The 15016-nt window shown below is 44.9% G+C and overlaps 1 protein-coding gene and 1 long non-coding RNA gene across 3 annotated transcripts in view; one reads left to right on the top strand and one right to left on the bottom strand.

The window, feature by feature from the left end:
- ZFAND4 (zinc finger AN1-type containing 4) overlaps positions 1-15016 on the top strand; it is a 242021-nt gene that overhangs the window by 84167 nt on the left and 142838 nt on the right. The gene's annotated exons all lie outside the window — the stretch shown is intronic.
- LOC146867172 (uncharacterized) overlaps positions 1-15016 on the bottom strand; it is a 245473-nt gene that overhangs the window by 127710 nt on the left and 102747 nt on the right. The window lies entirely within an intron of this gene.

Genomic DNA, 15016 nt, shown 5'->3' with positions numbered 1-15016 from the left:
GCTTACCTACAAAACAGGCAAACATCTCTCACTCTTTAGAGTACCTGCAATTAAAGCCTTCATGGCCACTTTGATCACATCATTCCAGTCCCCCCGACCACAGATAAGCCATCCAGCATCTCCGCCCACAAAGTCATGAGTCTCTCTAAGAAGCCCCAGGAGAGTGGTGGGGGGTGGGGCATAGACCCATCCCAGTACCATATATGCTCCTCACAAACAGTGCCATGAAGGAACAAATACCCCCTGGGTGTCAGCCCACGTTTTAACATGCCTGTAGGGAACCCAGCGGTGGATCAATATTGCCACCCCCCGGGACCCCCTTATAAACCCGGAGTGCAACACCTAGATGTATCCATAGCGTTGAAAGCACAATGCCTTTGTCCCCATAAGGTGTGTCTCTTGCAACATAAGAATGTCAGCTTGAGCCCTTTTGGCCTGCTGAAGTATAACCCCTCGTTTGATCTTATCCAACGCCCCCCTGACGTTCCAGATTACTATCCGAAGGGTACCAGAGGGAACCCGTTGTCTACCCGATGGGGCTGCCATGGGAGGCCCTAGTGATATTTACCGGTGCATAGAATTGTGTCTGGTGTGCACATGGTGATATAGTACTAGTTGAGAATCGTGCGACCAGAGAACAAAAACAACAACCCCTCCACCCAATACCTCAAAACCGTTGAAGTATCACCCTTGCCTGTGGACCCCAACGGGAGCTCCCGGCCCACTCCCGCCAATGGATCCCCAACTTACAGCCCATCGTCCGCAGACCCTCTCCCTGTCAGACAAAGTCCAGCAGAGGTACTTCTCCGGTCAAAGCAATAGTGTCTGAATCGCACAGGGCTGTGATCCCCTCATTAATTAGGAGGCCAATGCATGCTTTAGGGGCCGACCCGGCTCAGGAGGAATCACTGCACGACATCTGCAGCCAGCCAGCCCCATGCTGTGACAATCATCTGCCATGCATGACCGGAGGCCATGCACAGCATGGGGCTGGCTGCCTACGGTAGGATTGGGAAACCGGGTTGGATGGGGTCCCTGAGGCTGAAATTGGCCCGGGAGGGGCACGTGTGCCCCCTCGCCCTGGATATCACACCGGGCCCCGGGGAAAGGGGTCCCTGGGGCCAATAACGGTTCAGGCAGGGCAGTGGCCCACCATCTCCCCCCCCCCCCCCCCCCCTCCCCCCTTTAAAAAAAAAAAATAGTATGGCCCCCTCCCCTTTTATAGATTTATCTGCGGCCCTGGGGATTGGGTCCCCAGGGTCTTACACAGGTCGTGGAGGTGAGCGAGGCTCGTGGAGGGGAGCCACATGCCCCCCCCCCCCTCCCCTTTAGTTCAAGAAATGACCCTAGGGAATGGGATCCCCAGGGCCTAACAAGGTCCAAGAAGGGGGGCTACTTAGACCCCCTCATCATTTAAATAACTGCCCTTTAAGTATAGTGCTTGGCCCCAGGGGATGAGATCCCTGTGCTTTAAATCGACCCGAGGAGGGGGGCCGTGTGCTCCCCTTCCAAACTTCACCAGGCCCGAGGGATGAAGTTCACAGGGCCGAAATCAGCCTGGGGAAGGGGAATCGCTTGACCCCCCCCCCCCCCCCCCCCCACCCCCCCGCCACCACCCCTCCACCTTTTAAATGGGTGCCAGGTCCCAGGAAGGGATGTGGTCCCTGGGGCCAAAATTGGCCTGGGGAATAGAGCCATGTGCCCCTTTTCCCCTTTTAGATTGTTACTGGGGCCATAATCTTCACGGGGAGGGGTGCCATGCATGCCACCCTCGCCGTTATTCAAATATGTGGCACCCAGGGATGGGGCCCAGAGGCTAATAACAGATTTGGTTAAAGGAAATGGCCCTGGGGGATGGGGTCCCCAGGGCCAGGCCCTATCGCTAACAGCCTACGACTACTTAGGCCGTGCGCAGCTTGGGGTTGGCTGTATTGAGACGGCAAGGGTGGCTAAAAGCCACGATGTTTCGTCCTGAGGTTCAGGTCAAAGTTTTAGATATGCCATTCAACGGCAAGTTTCTGTTTGGTAAACATGTGGATGAAGCGCTGCCACTCAATCAAATCAGAAACTGACACGGTAACAGTAAAATAGCAGTATAAAACGTCAACATTCAAATGCCCATAAGAATTCACTAGCTTTTAGCAAACTATTACCATTGTTATTAAGCATCCAAACTCTAGCCAATCGGAGCACAGACCATAGAGTCTCCTTCTCCTGCAGGACCATCATACCTCAGATTTCTTTACCGCACGGCGTGTGTTAGGGAGTCTCAGTCAGTGTTGCGGCTGTTGCCCTTTTGAACTCCAGCCAGCTGTTCATCTCTACACTTCATATTTCCTCTGAGGTACTGGTCAGGAGTGTGAGTACCTATTTTCTTCATAATGTCTGAGTCTAAAAAGGGTTGTTTAGGCCCTGTAAGACTTGTGGAAAGTCCAGACTTTATTCTGAGGACCCACATAAGGATTGTCTTTACTGTCTATATCCAGAACACAAGCCCAGAGAATGCAAGTATTGTCCTACTTTCTCTTCAAAAACTCTCAAGGACTGTAAGGAGGAGAAGCCCCATTCCTCATTGCTTAAGTACCCTAAAAAAGTCCAGATCTCAGAGTAAGGAGAGGCTTGAGCGGAAAAGAGTGAAGCAAGACCATCCCGGTTCCTTTTCTTCTTCTCACCAGAGGTCGGGTTCTGCTCCTCTGTTGATGACTCTTACTCCTTCCAGAGATTATTCAGCTGACAGAAAACGCTAGTCGGCGAAGAAATCTCCTTCTACGACCTCTGGCTCCACTTCAGCGGCTGCTCCGTCAACGGTTTTGTTAGCGACGCCTCCTACGCCGCCGGTCAAGACAGCAGCGGCTGCCGCGTCAACGTCGGCAGTGGTGGTGTCACCGTCGTCTGCTGCGGTTAGGCCAACTCCGTCGGTGAGAGTTTCACTGTCAACGCTTCAGCAAGTTCGTTCACCATAGACATTTCAACCGCAGCAGTCTGTTGTGCCATCAACGAGGGAAAGAGTCAGTCTACTTTTAAAACTGACGCCTTCTCTTCTGCAAGATTTTTCAAAAGTTTCTCCTTTAACACCTACTCGTCTTCTGGAATTTTAGGAGTCTGAACAGCCTTTTGGTCCTGATTACAGTCCTTCGCAGGCTCTGAGATAAGTGCCAGGACTCGGATGAAGAAGAAGTAATGGATAATCCATCTACCTATTTAGAAGGGCACTGTTCTTTCTCGGATAGTTAGCGTTCCAGTTCTCAACGCCTGGAATCATTTTAGGAACACTATCCCTAAGCGGAACAGGAAGATCAAGCTCAAGAACCCTCCATAAATATCCCTTTGTCATTGGTAACTTATCTTTGGTTAATGCTGAATGACTAATATAATAGATTTCCTGAAGCGAATTCTGCTCCACAGCCACCTCCCGTTCAGGAGGCTCCCACTCCTGTATCGCTGGCTGTACCTCCGTTGCAAAAGAGCAAGACAATTCTGCCTCCTGTGGAAGTTCCTGTGCAAAGTCAGGATGACTATGACTAGCAGCTAAAGGAGGGGGAGCTGCTGTTCAACCAGGTTGTCCATGATGAGTGGGACAACTATGTGACTCCTACTCCACCTTCTCCTACTCCGACTCTCCGCCTGCAGATATCGGCAGGTTCCACGATCTCCTATATGGCGCTTCTAGGCACTTTGACTTTCCTATGCCTGTCAAGCGGATGGAGTGCTTTTTATACGATTTAAGCCTACTATGCAGCGCTTCTCTCAGTCCATTCCCATTCTAGACTTCTTATGGCAAAAAGGCCTGAAATTGATGAAGATGCCAGCTTCTATTCCTGCAGTAGTGCAGAAGTTAGACAAAAAGTACAAGGCGCCCGAGGACTCTCCCACGTGCCTGATTGGACACCCCCGGCCTGATTCATTCATGCTGGCGGCTCAAAGGAGGTCGAAGAGCCCTTCCTCTCCTTGTACAGCTCCGCCTGACAAGTAAGGGGGTCGATTGGACAACATCGGCAAAAGGTTCTCCACTTTGGCAGCCACTGCCATCAGAGACTTCAATGTCATGGCTATCCTCGAAAGGTACGACTACCAGATGTGGTCCGACATCTCAGCCTTGCTGGAGTTCCTTCCTGAGAGTAAGAAGAAAGAGCAAAGGAGGTTCTGTTGGAAGGAGGGAGAGCCTCTTCCGAAATGATTGATGTGGCTTTGGACTTTTCTTCAAAGGCCTTCAGACAGATGGCTGGAGCAGCGGTATTGAGACGGCAAGGGTGGCTAAAAGCTACGATGTTTCATCCCGAGGTCCAGGTCAAAGTTTTAGATATGTCATTCGACGGCAATTTTCTGTTTGGGAAACATGTGGCTGAAGCGCTGCAGTCTATCAAATCGGATGCTGACACGGCTAAGTCTTTAGCTAATCTGCAGCAGAAAATGTTTGCTTTCTTCAGAGGTTAATATCTCTCTCTCGTCCCCAGCTTCAGCAGCGTTTCCAGTCGTATTATTAACAGGGCTTTCGTGTCCAATACTCGGGTTTGCCCTATTGGCAAACCTCAACACTTGCCTGTTCTAGAACAGCAAAAGACACACAATTGATGGACGGAATGCAGAACAAATCAAAACATTCACCCCCAGTCAAGAGATCTGGGTTAAATCCATCATTCTTTTGCTCACCATGCTACCCCAGTTTAGACCTGGCCATATGCAAATCAGTCTTGACCCTGTGCCCCATGGGAACAGTCCAGCCCGAACTGCCAAGCCAGGTCCTCCCTGGACTGTAAACAAGCATCCTAGGAACGGTTTCGGGGTTTCACCCCTCATCAGCCAGGATACGATGGATTTAGACCCAGATCTCTGTACTAGGGTGTATATTTGACATTGTTCTGCATTCTGTCCATCAACTGTTGTTTTTGCATTCATCACCCCGAGTGGGACAGGTATGCCCAGACGTGGGTCCTGTGCTCTCCATGCCACTGGAGTCAAGCTATCCTGGCTGATGAGGTCTGAAAGCCCTAAACCAGTCCTAGGATGCTTGTTTCCAGTCCAGGGAGGACCTGGCTTGGCAGTTTGGGCTGGACTGTTCCCATTGGGCACAGTGTCAAGGCTGATTTGCATATGACTGGGTCCAAAATGGAATGGCATGGTAAGCAAAAAAAGATGGATTTATGCCCAGATCTCTGTACTGGGGTGAATGTTTAACATTGTCCTGCATTCTGTCCATCAATTGTTCTTTTTGCATTTGTTCTAGCACAGCAGCACGGCGACACGCACCATCAGGAGGAAGGGCTCACAACTCTAGCAAGAGACCATGAGGGTCCACAGGACCTGCTACCGTAGTCCCACGGCAATTCGGCTCCACTTGCTCCAAATTCTTCAGTCAATGGAAGCATATATCTTCCGACAAATGGGTGTTAGACGTATTTCGCAATGGTCACACCCTATAATTTGTTCAACAGCCCCGAATTTGCCTCCGTGAAGAAACTCCTATCGTCTCCAAATTCCCAAGAAGGAAATCTGATTGCTCCTCGCCAAACAGGCAATCAAAGAGGTGCCACCTGATCAGCGCGATCTGGGGTTTTAGTCTCACTTCTTCTTGATAAAGAAAAAGACGGGAAAATGGAGGCAGATAATTGATTTTAGGTCATTGAACAAGTTGATCAATTCTCAACCCTTCAGAATGTCGTCGCTCCAGGAAATTCTGCTTCTCCTTGAAAAGGGGGGACTATATGTCCTCTCTGGATCTTCTGGACGCATATTTTCATGTTCCCATTCACCCAAAACATCCTAGTTTTCTCAGGTTCGAAGTGGCAGGATACCATTATCAATTCAGAATACTGCCCTTCGGGTTAAAGTCGGCTCCAAGAGTCTTCACCAAGTGCTTGGCTCCAGTGGCGGCTTCCACACAGCGAGCTGGTCACCAGGTATTCCCTTATCTGGACGACTGGTTAGTCACCCATCGCTCCAGGCTGCCAGAAGATCGTCAGATGCCTGTGTTCAGTTATTTCATTGCCTGGGGCTCAGAATCAAGCGGGAAAAGTCCTTTTTGGCTCGCTCCAGTTTGATAGTATTTTTAGGAGCAACTCTGGACACTATGCCCACGAAGGCGTTTCCCACAAAAGAAAGAATTTTACGACTGCAAAAGACAGTGCAGGGTCTGTCCGCAAAAAAGTTCTTTTCAGTAAGGACATACAAGTCAATGTTAGAGATGATGTCATCCTGTATCCCACTGATTCCGCACTGTCGTCTAAGGATGAGATGTCTCCAAGAGGAGCTCAACGCTCAATGGATTGAATCTCGAGGCTCATTCGAGGACATCAATTCAGTCACTCTGGTGATGGTTTCAGCAATGCCTTGGTGGACAGTCGGAGACAATCTCTCTCAAGGTCTCTTTCCTCACGAAAAGCCAAATTTGGTTATGACGTTGGACGCTGCCATGGACGGGTGGTGTGCCCACCTGCAAGACTTGCAGATCCACTGAAGGTGGTCGGCTCAGGAATAACAATGTCACATAAACCTCTTGGAACTGAAAGTGGTTTTTCTGGGCCTCCAAGCATTCCTGCCAAGAATCAGGAAGTCATCGATCCTGATTCGCACGGACAACACCACCACCATGTTCTATCTGCTGAAGCAAGGTAGGGCAAGAGCCCAGGCCCTCTCAACCCCGGCTCAGCAGATCTGGGAATGGCTGATAGTCCACGGAATATCGATACAGGTTGTGCCAGGGGTCCAAAACGGTTGGGCTGATTCCCTCAGCAGAGACATGAAACCGTGTCATGAGTAGGAGCTAAATGACAAACGGCTGCAAAGGGTTTTTTGCTGTTGGGGGTTCCCAACCCTTGATCTGTTCGCTACGTCACTCAACACAAAATGCAGATTCTACGCCAGCCGATTTCCTCAGCCAGGCTATCTAGGAAATGCTGTCCACTTCTCTTGGGAAGGAGCGTTTGCCTGTGCATTTCCCCCAGTTTCCTCTTATTCCAAATGTTCTGCAAAAGATTAAACGAGAGCCTTGCCATGTCATTCTAATCGCCCCGGCATGGGCGCGATAGTACTGGTTCACAGATCTGTATCGCCTATCCAGGTTTTCTCCAATTCTGTTCCAGCCAGAAGTAAATCTTCGGTCCATGAACCAGGTTCAAGTGCTTCATCCTCAAATCTCTTTGCTACACTCTCATCACACAGAATTCGGATAACTAACGATTTCTGAGGAATGTCAAGCAATACTACAGAAAGCCCAAGCTCCTTCTACGATCAAATGCTACTCAGCCTAGTGGAAAAAATTCTGCATTTGGTGTGCCACATACTCCTGCGATCCTCTCTCATTGCCGCCTGAGGATGTTTTACCCTATCTCTTATATCTCGTCAAGGGTGGTCTAGCACATGCATCCATAAAAGTGCATTTAGCGGCAATCTCCAGATACAGACGTTGTTCTGGTTGTTTGTCTTTGTGGTCTAAAAGACTTTTAAAAGAGTTCATGAAAGGACTTTTCAGGGTCTACCCTCCAGTAAGACCTCCTCCAGTGCTATGGCAATTAAATACTGTCCTGTTGCAGCTTATGAAATTACTGTTTGAGCCAATTCACAATGCAACTTGAAGTACCTCTCCTGGAAAGTGGCCTTCCTGTTGGCCATAATGTCTGCTCAGCGCATTAGTGAAATTCAAGCCTTCACTACTATGGAACCTTACCTGCAGTTCTTTCCAGATAAAGTGATTCTTCGTATCAATCCATCTTTTTTTTTCCCAAGGTACCTTTTGCATTTCATCTGAATGAACCAGTGGTTTTGCCCTCCTTTTCAGCTCCAACTTCGCCAGCTGAGATGGCACTCCATTCTCTGGACATTAAACGATGTTTAAAGTTCTACTTGCAAAGGACTAAACCATTCTGAAAATCTATTCAGTTACTCATTACCTTCTCTGCCCCTAGGAAGGGTCAGGCTTTGACATGGGCGTCTATCGCTCGCTGGGTCTCATCGACTGTTCTCTTTAGTCATGAAAAGGCTGACCACCCTCTGATTTTCAGTCACAGCACACTCAACACGCAAGATGGCAGCTTCCTCTGCCCTATTCACAGGAGTGTCCTTGCCTGAAATCTGCAGGGCAGCGACCGGGGTGAACATCCATACCTTCACAAAGTGTTACTGCCTGGATGCCTGTCAGAAGGCCGATGTTGCAGATTGTCAAGATCCTCTGCGACGTCTATTCGCATAAGGTATGATCTCCTGTGAATTTTCTTCTGCTAAGTAATTGTGCTATGATTATGATAGGTAATAAATATTTTTTTGAATGTTTTCCTATTTCCGTTTTAGTATATGTATATATTGCTGTGCGAAAATATTATATGCTCTTTGTGATTAACATTCGTATTTTGGTTTCTTGGTTGCATGGTGGGATGGTTCACCTTACCCGCTGCCTCTGACCCTTTGGTACTGCTTACTATTCTGATTCAAGCATGTGAATCTTTAAAAGATACAATAATGGAGAAAAAATAAGTTACTTACTTGTACACTGTGGTTCTCCAGTGTTAATATATTTTATAGATTCACATGCGACCCACCCTCCTCCCATTTTTAGGTTCACCCTCCGTACCTCTTTTATTGCCTTATGGTGCTCGTGCTTGACATCTGAGGTATGGTGGTCCTGCAGGGGAAGGAGACTCTATGGTCTGGTTGGCTAGAGTTTGGATGTTTTATAACCGTGGTAATAGGTTGCTAAAAGCTAGTGAATTCTTATGGGCATTTGAATGTTGAAGTTTTATACTGCTATTTTACTGTTGCCGTGTGACTCCCACCATGACGACGGGGAAGATTCAAGCATGTGAATCTATAAAAGCTATCAATTCTGGAGAACCACAGTGTACAGGTAACCAGCTTGTTTTTGACTTTACATTAAAAAAAAAAAACTTAGAAATTCATGAAAAAAATCAAAGGTGAAAGTAACGTTATGGAGTAGTGTGTGATAAGGATCTGTTTTCTTTTTTTTTAAACGTTACAAATTCTCTTGAAAGAAACAAAGGGTAGAGTATTTTTATAGGTAGATGAATTCCTCAGTGACAATAGTAAAGTTGTAACTAAAAAAAAAAACACAGAAATTCACCAGTTATAGTTAGCAGCACTAAGTAAAACTTGCGCCCCGCCATGCACTGCTTATGATCTCACATATGACATCACTTAAGACCTTCTATGACATTATTGATGACATCATCCAAACTTTGCTTTCCCGCATATTGGTCGGTATATTAAGTATAGAGGCCTGACAGTAAGTACAAAATAGCTCCGAGAGTATCAACCATTATTTCTTCCATCATAGATACAACTCCCTTAGCTGTAGAAAGTATGCATTTTGTGCAACGTTGACACCATACCGTACACTTTACAGCTAGCATAGTTCACATTAACAATCAACTACAGATATATGGGAAGCCCTGATTGAGTACGGTGTTGAATATGTATACAACTCTTCAGAGAAAACCAAAATAGTGAATGCTCATTCCCAAAAACATTTACTACTATGGACGGCTTTTATCTGTATCAAACCGCTGACGCACACCAAAGCTATATAAAGAAATGAATTTCATATTAATAGAGAACTGAGTACTGTGAACAATTTTTACTTTATGGTAAGACTTTGTTCTTAGCACACTGTTCGCATACAGTGACACTCTCGTGAAATACACCACAGAGAAATCAAAAGAATCTACTAAGAACAGTTTACATTCTATGCAACAGTTGACAAATGAGACATTGTTTGCTAAAAATAACCGAGATCTGAAGATGCTAAAGATCATATAACCTGCACCCTTAATACTGTGGTGAAAAGTTTACAGATAGCCCATCTTCTGAAGCCAAACAATCACATGTACATAGGTTAGTACTGGGTGCACACACTGTTCTATGTTAAGTATAAATTCTCATGCTGACACGGTTCTCTCTGATAACTTTAGGCTGCTTAGGAAAGTTAGCATCTACTTCATAGAATCCTTCTCCTGTTGGAAGCTTTTATTGCAGAACCAAAAAGTTGATAGGAGCACAGCTATGTTGCATTTGGAGCACATGTGTTTTGTTAACACTTCCACCTATTAGCTGGATCCATTCTAATTAAAATTGGGCACAAAAGTATTATGGTAGTTACCTGCCACTATGTAAACTGTTAAACAAACTAGCACACTCACTGGATAATGTCATCAGTACTGTCTGTCTTCAGTGTTGTCATTTGAGACCTCACCAGTGATGTCATAAAACCTGTCATGAGTGAGGTCATAAGCAGTGCATGGCGGGGATGCAAGTTCTAGTTAGCGCTTCTAATTATAACTGGTGAATCTCTGTGTTTTTGTTTTGTTCAAAATGTTAATGTTCTCACTGAGAAATTCACCTAACAACTTTATTTTAACCTTTTGTTTCTTTGTTGTTTCAGTGACAATGGAGAGAGATATTCTGTACTATATGGGCCTGTGGAATATATATATATATATATATATATATATATATATATATATATATATATATATATATATATATATATTCTTCCAACAATGGCCCGAAAGTTTTAGGAGCGCACTCGACAGCCGATGGAACCCAGAGGTTCATTAACAAAGCAGGAAACTTGCATCAGCATTCCTTGGTAACATTTTATTTGACCTGACGCGTTTCGAGTATTCTCTTTATCAAAGGTCATCTGTAAGTATGGATGCAGCGCAGGGAGTTCCTTGAGTCACTTTAAGTACCACCCATAGTGGGCCGAGCTTCGTGCTCGTGACGACTCCTGGGATCTGTAGTCTTTCCCCCATGCAAACTCCTATCCTTAAGTAAGCCGTGCGTTGTAATTCATACAGTTAAAGTCATTTAAAAAGCCCTCAGTGGGCCCCTGAATGCATTTAGCAAGTTCAAAGTGTCCCCATCTGCTGTGCTGCATACCGAGTGAAGAGACAGTTCTCACCTCGCAGCCTCCTTTCATTTCATGGATGGTGCGCCCCCCACGACAGGGCAGCCGTGTAATTAATCCTTCCAACAATGGCCCGAAAGCCATTGTTGGAAGTGTCTCTTCACTCGGTATGCAGCACAGCAGATGGGGACACTTTGAACTTGCTAAATGCATTCAGGGGCCCACTGAGGGCTTTTTAAATGACTTTAACTGTATGAATTGCAACGCACGGCTCACTTAAGGATAGGAGTTTGCATGGGGGAAAGACTACAGATCCCAGGAGTCGTCACGAGCACGAAGCTCGGCCCACTATGGGTGGTACTTAAAGTGACTCAAGGAACTCCCTGCGCTGCATCCATACTTACAGATGACCTTTGATAAAGAGAATACTCAAAACGCGTCAGGTCAAATAAAATGTTACCAAGGAATGCTGATGCAAGTTTCCTGCTTTGTTAATGAACCTCTGGGTTCCATCGGCTGTCGAGTGCGCTCCTAAAAGCTTTCGGGCCATTGTTGGAAGTATATATATATATATATATTACCTACTGGCGGTCGCCAGTAGGTAGTTCTAGTTAGGACCCCTTTTCCATAGGAAAACCTCAACATTCTATTTTGAATAACTTTGGCGCCGGTCGATGAATCCTCGCGAATTTCTCAAAATAGGTGGGGCGCTACGCTCCTACCCTGAAAGTCTCGGGGGGATCCGTCAAGAGGGGGCTGAGATAAAAGGGGGGTCCCAAAACGCGTTTTCCCCATGCATTTTTCCATAGGACCTTTAGAACGAGCTACAGCCCGAACGGCTGAACAGAATTACTCGAAATTTGGCAGAGAGGTAGTCCCTAGGTCAAGGAAGTGCCTTTTGTAGGTTTGGTGTAAATCTGTTCAGTAGATTCTGGGAAAATAGCCTTTAAATCAATATATATATCTGAGCCCGCTTACGGTACGCTTACCGTACGCTTACCGTAAGCGTACGGTGGCGTGCGCGAGCGCGATTCTGATTGGCTCTTAGATCTTAGTAAACATTCGAATCGGCCGAAACCAGGAAGCGGCGGCCGCCATTTTGTGTATTTCACTCAGAAAAAAAAGAGTGAAAACAAGAAAAGGGGGCAATGAGGAGAGTTACAGACCCCCTTACATTTGTGAGGGGGTCAAAGAAGGACTGTAAAGTACAAAAAACATTTATTGATTTTAAAAAAAATCACGGGGTACGCGTACGGTAAGCTTACGGTAAGCGTACGGTAGAAAGAAAAAAAAATGAAAATCAGATTTAAGTGTTTAGATATTAGGGGGCTCTAAAAAGAGCCGTTGTGTTTATGAAATGATTTTTTAGTGGTACCTACAAGTAAGTACCGATGCAGAGTCTAAGGTTCAAGAGGAAGACTCTGTTCCCTTCATCATTGAAGTGCACACCATCTCCTCTATAAATGTCTTGCATGTCATAACGCAAGTTGTTGTGGTAAATGGCACCCATACCATAGTCACGGAGGAAAGCAGAAACAGATTTGTTGACGTGCTTTCTTGCTTTGTCATCGCACCGCGTGCCCACCGTGCGTGCACGGCACTAACTGCGTAAAGTGGGCGCGCGGTGCGCGAAGCGCACCGCGTGCTCACTGTGCGCGCACGGTGCGCGAAGCGCACCGTGCGCGCACGGAACGAACTGCGTTAAGTGGGCGCGCACGCCACGAATGGCGTAAAGTAACTTAGCATTTAAAAAACCGTACAAATTCACTGAAAAAACCATAGGTTTCACACACGTTATAGTTAGGAATTAGCATTTAAAAAACCTTGCAAATTCACTGAAAAAACCATAGGTTTCACACGTTATAGTTAGCGGAAATTTTACTGATAAAAAACCAATGAAATTCCCCCGTTATAGTTAGTGCAGGCAACTATAACTCACGCGACCGCAATCTTCTGCTGATGACATATGTGTCTTTATGAAAAAAAAATATTTGTAATATATGTATAGCTAAAAATGTATGGAAGAAGACATGGGCAAATAAGTGTCTAAATACAGTATTAGCATCAGCAGAGGATTGCGGTCGCGTGAGTTATAGTTGCCTGCACTAACTATAACGGGGGAATTTCATTGGTTTTTTATCAGTAAAATTTCCGCTAACTATAACATGTGTGAAACCTATGGTTTTTTCAGTGAATATATATATATATAAAATCTCCTTCATTAAGACCTCAGCGTAGAGAAATGTAAGCTCACATAAACATCACATGTTTCACTTTGTCATTGTTTATTATACAAAAACATCAACCGCATTCAGTAAGCTTGTGCGGAGCAAGTAAATGCAACCTTTGATTGAGAGACGAGTAGCGACCCCTTTAGCAGCAATACCTTGAGGAAAATATTTCCTGTTGGAGATTAACATTCTCTTGCATTCCCCGGAATGTAATCTGACCCATGCCTCCTTACAAACCTGTTTTAGCTCAGTGACAGTTGGGTAACTTTGTTTATGCACAGCCCCCCCCTCACAGCATCTAAATGCGCTTTAGTTCGGAACTTTGATGTGGCAATTTCACAAGTGTGTTTTTTTCCAGTCATTGATCTACTGATGTGTTTTGAAACATTGTCTTGTTGCATGGATTTCAACTAAGATTTAGCTGTTAGATAATGATCTCACGTTTCTATTCTAGAATGTGTTGGTGTAAAGTAGATTTCATGACGGTCTTATTGATTGTGAGGTGTCCAGTTATTTTGGTTGCAAAGCAGGCCCAAACTGTTATACCAATACCACCAACAGTGTTTGGTATGAGTTGCTTGTAGTAATATGCAGTGTTTGATGTTCATCAAACATATTATGCATTACCACAAAACTCGCCTCATTTATCTATAAAACATTATTCCGAAAGTCTTATGGTTCATTTAGGTGCTGTTTTGCAAACCTAAGCCATGCCGCAATATTATTATTATAGAGAAGGGATTGTCTCCTGGCAAAACTGTTTGGAAAGTAGCACTTGATCTGCCTTTTTCATCATAGTAGATTCATGGACATGAACATTCATCATATTGGCAAAGGTTTATATATCCCTGGATGCCTCTTTGCGATACTTTGCAATCTTAGAGCATCATATGATCGTCCTTGAGGTGAATTTGGTGATGGTGTTCACGCATGGGTAGATTGAGAAAGATTATTACAAATTGGGAAAGTCCAAGACCGTTTCCACTATGGAGATGTGGACTTCCTATTGTTTGGAACTGGCTTTACAGCCCTTCCAAGACTAATGAGTATCAACAGTCATCACAGATACATTGTCTTATCACTGCCGTTATGTATTACCACAAACATGAATGCCACAGACCAAACTGGAAACTTTTCAGATTTTATATACAGGTGGTAGGTAGCACTTCCTGAATAACCAGTAACTATGCTTGTTTAACCGATAATGCAGTAGTGAGGTTTTTTTGTTTATTTACAATGGGCTTTGAATTTTTTCTTTTTAATAGACAAATGAAAATTCGTATGCATTACTTGTCACATGAAGTTAGATTTGTCCACTAATAGGGCTTAGTGATGACTGGATAAAACTCAGGTATATATTATGTGCATCTGTAGAATCTAACAAGTAAGCAACACCATTTGCAGTCTTGATAAGCTTTAAAATCCATTTGCAATTTTTATTGCAAATGTATAGCTAGCAAGAAGTCTCATGTCATCTAAGACACTTCCTGGGCCACATTTTCCCAATAATGAATAAATAACTAAGAGCAGCTTCCTCTCTTGAATTCTTTCATAAATGCTAGACAATTGAAACTAACATACCCTACAATGCAACATGTTATTGGTTAAACAGTAACTGAATGAGATTAATTGCAAATGTAATGATAATTGGAATACATTGACCTGGAAAGTATGCTTGACTTCTTGTTTGAGCATGAAAGGAAGGGCACAATCACCGCGATATATTGAATGTTGCAAGACATGGAGCCCTGAAGGTGATCACTATCATTGACTCCCCTACTATCATACACGCAGCACAAAGCACCAGAAAATTGTTGCAAACTGTATCAACTTGCTCAAATTCCCACTTCAAATTCCACTTAATTGTATAGTACCAATGACTTTTGAGATGGCAAAATCCAATAAAGATACTTATTTAAAAAAATCCAAT

The sequence above is a fragment of the Triturus cristatus genome, chromosome 1_2 (assembly GCF_964204655.1).
Source record: "Triturus cristatus chromosome 1_2, aTriCri1.1, whole genome shotgun sequence".
In the NCBI taxonomy this organism is placed as follows: Eukaryota; Metazoa; Chordata; class Amphibia; order Caudata; family Salamandridae; genus Triturus; species Triturus cristatus.
The sequence above is the reverse complement of the archived record's forward strand: the minus strand, read 5'-3'. Positions and strand labels throughout refer to the sequence as shown.